A 9,598-nucleotide genomic window follows, 5' to 3' on the forward strand; every position below is an offset into this window, starting at 1 on the left:
TTTCAAAAAAAAAAAAAAAGGTTAGAGGTGCGTCGGCGATGTTGGATTTGACCAACTCGAGTTAAGCACAAATTTGTTCCTTCCTCATTAGTATGTGCTGGTTGGCTAGCTTGCCTTATGAGTGAGAGGGGGGGGGGTATTTAGGGGGTACACTTGTAGTGATGGCCTCCATCTCCTAAAAACCACCAACTGACATCCGGGATCCATATCTCGATCCCCGCATTTGCCTGTGCTCGAGCATCATTTCTCCTGCACTCCGGTGCCGAAGACTTCTTCATCAAACCATTCAACTCATCTCCTATTCTCGGCCGGTAAAAGATGATACAAGGTTTCGCTACTCCTTCATCTACCTTATCCATTCCCCAATGCTAACCTAGACGGCAAAAGCGAGTCCAATATCTAAATATATTACGAAAGCTCAGCTATGGAAGCAGCGGTCCCACGTGAGACACAGGTCAATCCTAAATTCTGAAATGTGCCATCAACAATTTATTCGGGCTTCCTCACGGTATGGACTTCTGATCATAGTCGTTCGCTCTGAAATTCGCTCCCTCACCCCCGAGGGCAATGAATGACACCCTGTTTTCCACCAATGGTCAGCTGGAGCCACCACACTAGCCCCTTTAGCGTTTGAACGAGAAATTATACACCAGCTAGTACTCGTACAATAAGAAACGGGCCGTGAACGCTAGCCACCACCAGCTCACACCCCCCCCCCCTACCGGCACCCAGAGGCAGTTCGAGCGATCAACTCGCGAACACCCTCCCATTGCCTAATATCAAATCACCATACACCCATAAGCTAAAATCAGTCAGTTATGGTGGGCAGGGGGGTCCGGCAGTTACAGTAGTGCCCCATCCCCCCGTTACCGAAAGCTGCTGGCGGACAAGGATACGATACCTGAAGGATGTCTGCGAACCACTCCCCCCCAGCTCTAAACTGAATTCACATTCCGTCCAACTTTCCTATCTCGTTGATGATCCCCATAAAGCACTGGATCAATGGGGTAAGAAAGAGGCTCGTTGGTAGATTGGAGGGAATGCCTGAACCCAAGTTCCTGCAATAAAGTGACATACAATCTTACTTAATGCTAGCCCTCCTATGAGCGCCGCTCCGATAGCCAGATATAGCAATGATCAAGTCCAAGAGATTGGTACACGTAACGAACCCAATTCAGGCTACGTGGGGCAAAGATGTCCGAGTGGTTTGCATTCCAAATCGGGGAGGCACACGATATCAAGAAGTCGTTTGATCATCCTGTTAACCCGCTCTCCTCAACCGGCCGTAAACGAATGGAGAAGTGTGTGTGTGTCTGACTTGAAGAGTGAATAAACCTGCTTTTTTTATTATTTTATTTTACTTTACTTTATATGGCTCCCACAGGAAAGATAATAATGAAACCAGTTATTTTTGTTTGTTCCGCGCACCGGGTGATGAAGGTGGATCACGGATAGTCTAGTGAGAGTGAGAGACCGCTGGCACAAGTATCTTTACGTACGGTAAGTCATCACTCCCGCTTCCCCGGTGAGGGTTTCAAAATATCGGGCGCAACACCCGTCATTTCCGATCCCTCATCGTATTAGATCACTGGTAAACTGTACAGTACCGGTGACCCCTATCACATCTCATATCATATCATATCAGGGAGCTCGAAAACATTAACAACCGAGTGGGAGCAGGCACTCACCCCGCCTCTCCTTTCACTTTCCCTCCTTCCCTTGCACCTCAATGAAACCTTCCGTAGTCCTACAACAAAAAACGCCTTGCAGAAGAAGGAAGAGAAGAGAAAAGAAAAGAAAGAAAAACAGAGATCAGCAAACCTAATATCCCCTATACTCGAGTACGATCCACAAAAGTGGTTTCTTTAATTTAGGATGGCATAACTATACCATACACTGTACTCTCACCTCCTTCTCCTCCTCCTCCTCCTCCTCATACTCGTACTCGTACTCATACTCATACCCCTCTACACATTATCCACTACGTGGCCGCTCATGAGTCCTTCATCCGTGACCCTGACGAACGGCGCACTATCGAACCAAAATCCTCCGATTTAGAGAGCATTCCTACCATCATACTCCCCGCTACTCTACCATTCTCGCGTGGTATAGATTAAAAAAATAATAATAACAAGGAAAAACCTCCCCCTCCAAAAATATCATATATTACCAGTGACTATATCACCCCCAAAACCAAAACCAAAACCAAAAGGGGAAAAGAAAAGAAAGAAAAAAACTTATCACGCCAACATACCCATACACCTACTGGAACACATTAGACACCCATTCGTAGGACGCATTAATTCAGATCACCATCCCACCACACACCCGTAAAGGAAAAGAAAAGAAAAGAAATATCACAAGAAAGGGGGGGGGGGACCGGTTGATGCGAAGAACAGGGGGGGGGAGAGAGATTATAGAGGGAAGGTAAAGAAAGGTGAGCGCTCCCGCCCCGCTGAAACATACATAATCCAGAACATAACCTATACGCTTCAATTGATCGTCGTTGGGAACCGGACTGGCGAGTGATATTATATGATTGCCACCGGTCTTTTCGTCCCATAGGGGGAGGGGGGGTAGGGTAGGGAAGGAGATGGTGTGGATGTGTCAAGTATCGTAGGATGAGTGAACGGGGGGAACGGCGGACTGGCGAACAAATCGTCCATTACCTCTCTCTCTCTCTATCCCGTTTTTGACTTCCCCGCCATCCTAGCTCCTCCACCCGCCGACCTCCGTGGGAGACATGCGGATAGGCATGATAGGGAAAGATCGTGTGTGCTGTGTACGAGCCAGCATAAAAAGTAAAAAAAGTCGGGTACTTGAAGAGTATGATAGCTTTTTGAGGGAGAGGTATGATAATATTATTATGAAAAAAGAAAAGGACAAGGGAGAAAGGGAAAAAGGGAAAAGGGAAAAGGGAAAAAAAGAAAAAAAGGGGGGCTAGAACTGATCTACACACCCTCACTGCTGGCGCCGTTAACCCCGGGTCTGGGTTTTATTTTGTTTTATTTTGTCTTGTTTTCTCTCTAATTTTCTCTCTAATTTTCACTTCACCCCGCTTGACCTTTTTTTTTTTTTTTTTTTCCCCTTCTTTACAGTAACTTACGGATTAGGTTTGATGGGAGGGAAAGGTATAGCACTTTTCTTAGCATTGTTGCCTATTTCTCTTTTTCTTCCTTTTTTTTTTCCTCTCTTCAGACATATCTGAGTACTTGTACCTCCCATCACTCCCATATCTGGGTTTTTCCCTGATTTGCGGTGTAGCGTGTGTACCAGTACCTAACTACTACCGTATCGGCCGTGTAGAACTTAGCTGGTTATCTAGCTATAGCTAGCTAGATAGCTAGCTCTCGTCCGTCGTTGATAGCCAGCTACCAAAACTGCGCACATTGATTCATTCATTCGCACCCCCCCCCCCCACCATATATTTCTGAGCCTTTAGGTTTTCCATATACATATCATTACACACACACACATACACACATACATACATACATACATTCCTAGAAGGGAGTGGGTTAAAAAATTAATTCACTTTAACACAACTTATAACCACTGGACCGTTTTTTTTTTCTTTTTTCCTTGTTTTTTTTTCCCCCTCCCCATCTTCCCCCCGCCCCCCCTCCCCCTTTTCCAGGGCAATATTTTCCAAAGTGCTCAATATATAAATTGTGAAACAGGCGCTGGACATGAGGTGACACATGATCGGTCACACCCCGAGTGATCGCTAATGACCCCCACGAAGCACCACGATCACAGCTTGATATGTCTATCTGTCCATCCGTCCTCCTGTCTCTGTCTCTCGTCTATCATTCTTCCCATTTACCCTTTGACAAGCGAGAGGTCTGAGGGGTATGTGTATTAGTGTAAGTGTGGGTGTGTGGGTGGGTGGGTTGGGTGTATGTGTGTCTTCCCATGACAGGAGGGGCTAGGTGACGGATTAGACAGGATAGTGACCGTTGTCCATCATGTCGCTCCATGTTCGTGAAGTTGATGAGTTGTCTCTCCCGCTGTCCATTTGGACTCGTTATGTACCGTATGTGTGAAGGTAGGCATGTATGTATGGCTGGTTGCCAGAGCTTGGTATATCCCTGTATTTGAATGTCTCGTATACCTGTCAAGTTGTATGTCCGTTCGTCAACTGTCTGCCCGCCTAAGGGTTAGCCAACTATGATAGCTAGCCGACTAGCGAGCGAGCTAACTCGCTTGTCTGGCTTGCCCGGTCCGATGCCCAAAGTGTAATTGATCAGGGATGATGAAGAAGTATGAAACTGTTAGCATGATTTGTCCCTACTCCTCCTCCTCCTTCAATCGAATTGAACTGAACTGAGCTGAACTGAACTATGTCTAACTGCCACGTTCATTATCTCGACAGAGATAGTATATCCCCTCAAAGGTGATTAGATTCCAAGGAGGGGGGGGGGATTATACACAGGCGCGGTACGCAGAAGTTATGGTATGTATGTATATTTTGGGTAAGAAAAAGAAAAGAAGAAAGAAAAAAAAGCAGGTCATGCGGATAATATCTAGTATAAGACCTTATATAGTCCTAAACCATAATGAATAACAATATTATTATACCAAAAGAGCATGAAAATGATAGTCGCATTAGTGGTGAATGTTTTTCCTTCACTGACTGAAAGCCTTGTTTCAGGATATTCTGTGTGCAGCTGGTTTTTTTGTTTTTGTCCTTGTTCTTGCTTTCGGGGAACGAAAGGAGGGGAGGGGGAGGAGGGAGGACAGCACCTTCAGGTCTAATAGTTGCTTAGATTTTGTCGGTCATGTATTTTCAGGTGATGAACGTCAGGTGGATCGGGTCACGTAGTTTCCGGTATTGGGGTTGGCGGTGGTGGGGAAGTGAGGAGGGGGGGGGGAAGGAGGAGGGAAGGGGTAGTTCATGGTGAAAGACATGTTACTGTATTCTGGAGCAGCACAGTAAAAGGTACTCGAGTACCGTACCGGTACTGCGCAGCGCGTCTTTGAGACAATACAAAACAAGGCAAGGCGAGAAAATCAGCAGCCAGGCTGCAGTACTTCGTACTCGTACAGTACATACCAGTAACTCTGCTTTACCTAGCTCCACAAGTAGAACAGGCGACATGGTATATAATACTTACACAATACAAGACAGGGCCGGTAGTACTCGAGCACTCACTCGTAGCATATGCCACGCAAGTATCATACAAGTGAATTCCATGTCTCACACTCGCTCACTCATGTTAATCCAAGTTTTTAGGAAAGGAGAAAAGGGGGGGAAGAAAGTAGGAAAAAATAACCCCCAGTTTATTGAGCCGGGCACGTTTGGCACTGGTTTTATTATTTTAGTATATACCATACCGCTATCCTATTCGTCCTGTAAACGACTTATGTAACTTCACTTGACTCGACTCGCCCATTTTCGCAGGGCAAGGACAATAAAAGAAACTTTCACTTTGCATTATTTCCTTCGAAAAAAATATTATTATTTCTTTTGAGGGAGGGGGGTTCACTGAAATGCGGGAAGGTACATATTCGATTTCTATCAGTCCGTCTGAGGATCAAGAAGGAAGAGGAAGGAGAGTGCAAGCGAGAGAGCGAAACAGGGGCACGGTAATCGATCAGAGACAAAAGTGAATCAGCGATTAGGGGGGTTCAGCAGGAAAAGGCCGAGGATGTGGAGAGACCTCGATGCGCAGGCATGTTTGTTTGTTTATTCAGATGACAATCATCATCATCTTTATTTTTGGGCAACGAACAATCGTCTTCTGATACTGGTACATACCGGTACCCTACCTACTCTACTGTACTGTACCACCAAGCCTGACGGTCGCCACCAGCACCAGCACCAGCACCAGCACCAACCATTCCCCCCGATAGCACCGACACAACGATACAGCAACCTCCACCAAATAAAGTAACATTCCGCTATACATATGTATATCCAGTTCTGACTCTATGATAGCACAAAGCAGACTACGGGAGTGGAACAGACGCGATCTACGCTGTTAGAGGTAACCCCGTTCCAAGATTCACCCTCCGCCACTAGCTGCAGCTTCCCTTTCTGAGTGGTGACGGCAAACCAATTCTCCGCGAATTGTACCCTTTTTCCGTTTAACGGGAAGACTGCTTGATTACAACCTTTTCCCTCAGCATCACTCGGACGGGGAAGGGAGGAAGAGGGCGCACGATGAACGCTATTCGCCCCTAGTTCTTTTTTTATTGTATTCCCCCCCCCCACTTCCCGACCAATGCCGGCAACTATTCCAGGAGGATGGAGAGTGCGCCTGTGAAAGATGGATGAACGGATGGATAGATGGATACAAGTAGATATGAGGGACTCGCTACCATACTCCAGTTAGCATCCCCCTTCCTGCCGTACCAGTACTGTACGAGTACTCGTACATCGTTTAAACCAACCAGCCAAAGTAAATGATGATGGCAATATCAATAGCCCGGCGGAAGCCACAATAGCTGCCCTCTCCCCCTTATCAGGAGAAGGGGGCAGATGCAAGGGGGCAAAAAGTGCAATTGAGTTGAATGTTTATTTTAATACTCCAATCCAACCAAGCTGATGTCAAACACCTCCCCTCCCTCTCTCCCCCTATTACGAGAAAACGGTTGAGAGAGCGATAGAGCGATAGATATAATAGATAGAAAGTATCATACGGGAGCACAGTAAGGTGACCCGGTCATCAATTCCACAAATTCAGATATGTATCAAATCCGCGGCTGTTTGAGGTTTGGTGAAGCCAAGGTGCCGCAGTTCCGATGACCAAAAAAGAAAGCAGGAAAAAGCAAAGCTTGTTCGAACCCGGAAGAGGATTTGAAAAAGAAAATAGGAAAGAAAAAAAGCAATTGCGCGAGCATTGACCCTTTAGAAAGTAAAAACAAAATATAATTATCATAGGTAGCGAAGAGCTCCCCAAGTACTCTGGGGGTATCATACCGCGCCCAGCGTCCATTGGTAAAGAGTGAGGGATTCGAAGGGGGGAAAAAAGGGTTCAGGGCAAAAGGTAACCAGGGATAGGATGGGTTTGAGCAGCAACTGGGAAGAAAAGATAGGCGCCATGGGTGTATAATAGAGATATTATTACGGGTAGGGAATGTTAAGGTCAAGTCAACTCAAGCTCGATAAGCTACTGTACCGTACCAATTGTCAAGTCGGGCCGGGTTGGCTTGCTGGCTTGCCTGCTGGCTCGATGGGTTACCGTAGATGGGGAGAGGCAGGAGGGTACTGTACAGTACTCGTAGGTGGGTATATGGAAATGAGTTAATCGAAAAAGTAAACAAAGACACCAATGGCGACCGCTGCCGGTCGGCGATCGCCCTCTTGCTCCCTCCAATTGTCATTCGCTCGCTCTCGCTCAGCGCAATTCACGGTACAGCGCAATGCGCACACACACACACCGCGGGAAAAGCGAACGCCAAAGGGAAGAGCTAGTTCGCAGTGGGTGGTGATGAGCGCGCTCATTGTCTTTCTTGCCGGTCCATCGGCCTGCTAAGCGGCTATGGGAGGTAAATCACCAAGCGCAAAAACGAGCTGAGACCACCTCCCCCCCCCCCCAATTCACTCTCCCTCACAAACAACAGAGAGTGAGCAAAGCAGGGGAGAAAAAAATGTTCAAGATCACTAAAAAAGTCCTCAATCGAATTTGCTTTTCCTTTTCCTTTTTTTTCCTTTTTTTCCCTTTGCACTCCGCTCCGGATTGCCCCGGATTCTTCTCCCTCTCGCCAGTCATTTATGAAGAGGGTGGGAAGGGTGAAGTGGAGTGGATGAAATCTCGCCTATCTACTCGTATTGCCGATATGTATGTGCCTTTCCCGAAATTATACGATTGCCGAGATTTGGTCAAAGCTTTATTTTTATCTCTCTCGATATTTTTTATTTTTCCGCTGCAATGTGCACTGCACTTGGGAGTTTATCGTCATCAAATCAATGAAGCAAATCATGATTTGCTTGATTTCCCCCCCCCTCCCCTTTTTTTTTCTTCTTTCCTTTTCCCTTCCCCCATTCCGCCGCTTGCTTGTTCGCCCGCTGCCCCACCTGCTTGGTATCGCCTGCACGCCTGCGTCGATGCTGAAATAATACGCTGCCCTGCGATTTTCTTGTTTCGTCATGATGCCCTGTCTGTGCTGTGTACTGTGCTGTGCTGAACTGCGCTCTAACCTACATACCCTACCGTACTCGTACATCAGGAATGGAGGTGCAATAGTGATGATGCATTGCTTGTGAATTAGATAAAAAAATCAAGTGAATGAATAAAATATCTGTCTGCGTGTGTGTGTGCGTGCGTGCGTGTATGTGTTGTTTTTTATTTTATTTTTTTATAAATCTTTTTTTACCTTCCTTTGCCATCACGACAAAATGCGCGCGTCCACACAGATATCTTGACATCAAGCCCCACCAGCGAGCCAACCAGTGATCCGGAATGGGTCGAAAGCGAGAGCGAAAGGGTGGATGAGAAAGAAAGAAAGAAAAAGGAAAGAGAGAGAGAGAGAGAGAGAGAGAGAGAATAGCTCATGATGAATCGAGTTTCAATCTTTTTAAAAAAAAAAAAAATTTCCCGCTTCACTTGTCGATCCACTATCGGCCGTCCCCACCTCTGGTCATAGCACCCCGCCCGCCTCCACCATCGCGAGTTAATCTCGAGTATCACAGCCCGGCGATTCAGCTGATCACAAGCGAACCGGAGAGTGAATAATAATCAACGCTCCCCCCCTTTTTTTTTTCCTTTTTTCCTTTTTCATTTTCACCTTTCGCCTGTTCCCGCTCCTGATGGTGATGGTGAATATATCTATCGAATTACTCGATTGCGGGAGTTCCCGAGTCCTTTCTTTTTTTTTTCCCTCTTTTCATCCTCAAACATGAGCTTCGTATTTGGAAATGATATGATTAACGGAAGAAAAAAAAGTGGTTTTCCTAGGACCCCTTCGACCTATAAGCTCTTTCCCCAGTCACTAGAAAAGTCTAGTCAAGCATGGGGGGGAGGGCGTTTCCTCGAATAATTGAGTGATGAGTGATGGTGATTGGTGGGTGATTTATTTTAATTGGTTTTTTTCTTTCTTTTCTTTTCCTTTCTACCTTTCTTCCAACCTATGATAGATACCCTACGTGCGTGCTCGCACTATATTACGCTGAACAAAATAACGAAAAAAACTCCCGGGGAAGAAGGGGTGGGGGTGGGGGTGGGGGAAGTTAAAACCGCATATGCCACAACATTATGATCAATAAACAAAGAGTCCAAGTGACCGAGCGAGCGAGTGAAATGAGTGACACATACCGGTCCGCCCTGACTTAAAAAAGACGAGACAAGTGCGAACGAACGACGAAAAAGCGATGAAAAAAGCAGCTGAACTGAACCGACACCGAATTGAATCGCATCGGCGCCAGCCTCGACCGCTCGAGTAGGGAGGGAGGGAGGGAGGAAATCTGATACATGCGCAGGGGGGGGGGGTGCTAAAGGCCAAGCTGGCTCCCCGCACCTCACCTCACTCAACCCACCGGACGTTAGCTTACGGTGCTGTTGTACCATACCGTAGCTGTGATGATGATAATGATGATGATGGTGGTGGTGTGTGTGCTACTGGTTAGCTCAGCGTCGATTTTTCCCAATAACCC

Source organism: Tuber melanosporum, assembly GCF_000151645.1.
Source record: "Tuber melanosporum whole genome shotgun sequence assembly, scaffold_61, strain Mel28".
NCBI classification, from domain to species: Eukaryota; Fungi; Ascomycota; class Pezizomycetes; order Pezizales; family Tuberaceae; genus Tuber; species Tuber melanosporum.